Source organism: Sarcophilus harrisii, chromosome 3 (assembly GCF_902635505.1).
Source record: "Sarcophilus harrisii chromosome 3, mSarHar1.11, whole genome shotgun sequence".
Taxonomy (NCBI): Eukaryota; Metazoa; Chordata; class Mammalia; order Dasyuromorphia; family Dasyuridae; genus Sarcophilus; species Sarcophilus harrisii.
This window is the reverse complement of record NC_045428.1, coordinates 491,547,699-491,552,195: the sequence shown is the minus strand read 5'-3', so window position 1 is coordinate 491,552,195 and position 4,497 is coordinate 491,547,699.

The following is a 4,497-nucleotide window of genomic DNA, read 5'->3' as shown; positions in this document are numbered from 1 at the left end:
CTTCTATTCCAAATTTTCCCTTCCTTCCCTCCACCTCCTCCCCTAGATAGCAGACAGTCCCATACATGTTAAACATGTTAAAGTGTATGTTAAATACAATATATGTATAGATATTTATACAATTATCTTGTTGCACAAGAAAAATCGGATTTAGAAAGAAGGTAAAAATAACCTGAGAAGAAAAACAAAAACGCAAGCAAACAACAACAGAAAGAATGCAAATGCTATGTTGTGGTCCACACTCATTTCCCAGTTTCCTTTCACTGGGTATAGCTGGTTCTTTTCATCACTGATTAATTGGAACTGATTTGGATTCTCTCATTGCTGAAGATATCCACTTCCATCAGAATTGATCTTCATATAGTATTGTTGTTGAAGTGTATAATGATGTCCTGCTTCTGCTCATTTCCCTTAGCATCAGTTCATGTAAGTCTCTCCAGGCCTCTCTGTATTCATCCTGTTGGTCATTTCTTATAGAACAATAATATTCCATAACATTCATACACCACAATTTACTCAGCCATTCTCCAATTGATGGGCATCCATTCAATTTCTAGTTTCTAGCCACTACAAAATGGGCTTAGGCTGGGTTTCTTTAAATTTATCTTTTAATCATTTTAAAAATTATTTTTAAAATTTGAATTTCAAATTTTCTTCCATCTTCTAGCCTCTTTCCCACACCTTGAGAAGGCAAGCAATGTGTCAATTATACATGTGAAATCATTCACAACATATTTTCATATTGGTTTTATTGCAAAAAGACAAGAGAAAATTTTACAAAGTAAAAAAAAAAAATTGTGCTTCAAATTTGTATTCAGAGAACCTTATTCTGATCAGAATTGATTTAAATAGGAAATAATATACCTACTCAATAGGAGTATAGAAATCTATCTTACCCTGCAAGAAAATAGAAGGGGGATGAGTTATAGGAAGAGTGAGAGAATTTTAAAAGAGAGATTATATGGGGGGAGGGAGTGGTCAGTAGTAAAACATTTTTGAGGAGGGACAGGGTAAAAGGAGAGATGGAATAAATAGGGGGAAATACAATTAGCAATAGTAATTATAAAAAAAATTCAAGACCAGTTTCTCTTATGGAATATTATTATTCTCTGGGAAATTATGAACAGGATGCTCTCATGGGGAAAAAAATAAACTTGAAAAGTCCTCTATGAAAAAAGTGAAATACACTGTATACAAAGTAACAGCAATGTCCTGTGATGACCAGCATAAATGACTGTTATTCTTAGTAGTACAATCATCCACAACTACTCTGAAGGACTTATAATGAAAAATCCTATCCATACCTACAGAAGGAACTGATTGAATCTGAATACAGATTGAAGCATTTTCTATTTCTATTTCTCTCTCTCTCTCTCTCTCTCTCTCTCTCTCTCTCTCTCTCTCTCTGTCTCTCCTTCTCTCTTTCTCTCTCTGTCTCTCTTTAACTTAATTTTTCTTGAGGGTTTTTATTGTCATTAGAGTGAGAGATCTATGTTTTCTTTCTATCTTGACTTTTATGGAAATGTTTTCCATAACTTCACATGTGGTTTTCTTAATTGTGGGTGGGGATAAAGAAGAGGACCTAGAATTTAAAAATCCTTTTTTTTTAATTATTAAAGATTTTTATTTTCAAAACATATGCAAAGATAATTTTCAGAATTCATGCTTGCAAAACTTGTGTTCCAAATTTTTTCCCTCCTTTCTCTCCAACACCTCCTCTAAATGGCAAATAATTCAATATATGTTAAACATGTGCAATTCTATACATATTTCCACAATTATCATGCTACACAAGAAAACTCAGATCAAAAAGAAAAAATGAAAAAGAAAAGAAAATGCAAGAAAACAGCAACAAAATACTATGTTGTGATGCACTTTCAGTCTCCACAGTCCTCTCTTTGGGTGCAGATGGCTCTCTTCATCAAAAGATCATTGGAACTGGCCTGAATCACCTTGCTGTTGAAAAAAGCCACATGCATCAGAATTGATCATCATATGATTCTGTTGTTACTGTGTACAATAATCTCCTGGTTCTGCTCACTTCACTTAGCATCAGTTTATGTCTTTCCAGGCCTTTCTGAAGGCCTGGTCATTTATAGAACAATAATATTCCATAACATTCATATATCATAACTTATTTAGCCATTCTATAACTGATGGGAATCCACTCAGTTTCCAGTTTCTTGCCATTACAAAAAGGGCTGTTACAAACATTTTTGTATATGTAGGTCCCTTTTCCTCCTTTATGATCTCTTTGGGATAAAGGCTCAATAGAGACACTGCTTGGAACAAAGGATATGCATAGTTTGACAGCTCTTTGGGCATAGTTTTAAATTGTTCTCCAGAATGGTTGAATCGGTTCACAATTCCACCAACAATGTATTAATGTCCCAGTTTTCCCACATCCTCTCCAACATTTATCATTATCTTTTTCTGTCATCTTAGCCAATCTGAGAGATATGTAATGGTATTTCAGAGAAGTCTTAATTTGCATTTCTGATCAATAGTGACTTAGAGAACATTTTCAGATGACTAGAAATGGTTTCAATTTCTTCATTCAAAAATTGTCTGTTCTTATCCTTTGACCATTTATTAATTAGAGAATGGCTTGAATTCTTATACATTTCAGTCAATTTTCTATATATTTTAGAAATTAGGCCTTTATCAGAACCCTTGAATGTAAAAAATTTTTTCCCTTCTAATCTTGTCTGCATTAGTTTTGTTTGTACAAATTTGTATCAGAGTTGAACTCTGATAATGTAATTACAATTCCAGTGAACCAGTGATGAAGCATGATACCCCCATCTTCTGGCATAGAAGCGATAGATACAAAATGTGAAATAAACCACACACTTAGGACATGATCAAAGTAAGAATTTGCTTTGCTTGACTATGCATATTTGTTCAAAGTGTTTTTTATTAACATTGAATGGTTATGGAACTTTTTGGGAGGCTCTTCATCATTCTGGAGCATGAAAAAATTGTACGTTGATTCAATATAATCAAAATTATCCATTTTGCATTATATATTGTACTCTAGTTCTTCTTTGGCCCAAGATTGCTTCCTTTCCACAAATCTGAGAGGTACACTATCCTTTAGAACTAAAAAAAAAAAAAAAATCTCTTTAAAACAAATGTAAAAAATTGTTTTGAATGTAACTAGGGGAAAAATATTAAATAAACAAATTAAATTTTAAAACAACAAATTTGCACTTAGAGTTCATTAGTTTTCCCTCTAGAGGTGGAAGATATTTTTTTTTTATCATGAGTCTTTTGGAATTGTTGTAAATCATTATATTGATCAGAATAGCTTAGTCTTTCACATCATTTCTGTACTGCTTTTCCTGTGTACAATGATTTCTTGGTTTGATCAGGCAGTTTTCAAAAGAAGAAATTCAGATTATCCACAGCATATTAAAAAAAAAAGCTTCAAATCATTAATAATTAAAGAAATTTAAATTAAAACAACTCTGAGATTCTATTTCTCACTTATATTGGCAAAGTTAACAAAGGAAGAATATGACATGTTAGATAAAAAATAGGAATAGCAATTCACTATTGGTCAGCTTGCAAATTGGTCTGGCCATTCTAGAAAGCAATTTGGCATCATGTCTTAAAAATCATTAAACTATGAAATGTTGCTATGCTCCTTCTAGGATTATACTCCAAAGAAATTAGAGAAAGAAGAAAGTGAATGAAACATACAAAAATATTTATGGCATCTCTTTATAGTAGTAAAAAACTAGAAACTAAGAATGTCTAACAACTGAGGAATGGTTGAATAAAGATGGTATATGAATATAATGGAATATTGTTTTGCCCAAAGAAGTGCAATAGTTTCAAAGAAACCATTTTTGTAAAGTGATGAATAGTAAAGTGAGCAATTTATAAAATAATAACCACAATGTAAAGCCAAAATCTTTTAAAGAAAAGAACTCTGATAATGTAATTACAATTCCAGTGAACCAGTGATGAAGCATGATACCCCCATCTTCTGGCATAGAAGCGATAGATACAAAATGTGAAATAAACCACACACTTAGGACATGATCAAAGTAAGAATTTGCTTTGCTTGGCTATGCATATTTGTTCAAAGTGTTTTTTTTATTAATATTGAATGGTTATGGAACTAATTTGGGAGGCTCTGCATCATTCTGGAGCATGAAACAATCGTACAGTAGCATATGCCAATAGGAGAATACTAATGAAAGGACATCTTTGTAGAGAATCTAAATAGGTCAGATGATAGTACCCAGGAATCTGGTGGGTAGAGAGATAAGGCAGATAGGCCTAAAGGACCTCAAGAGGTAGTGTCAAGGGAGGTGATAAGGTATGGTGATGTTCCATCTGATGAAGAAATAGAAATAATGTCTTCCAACTCCTCCAATCAATGGGAGAAATTATGTAGTTCTTCCCAAATGGCTGTCCCCAAGAGGACTAGAATTTAAAAAGAGTGGATCTAAATGTGATTTGAGGGCCCAATCTAGAAGAGAGGTC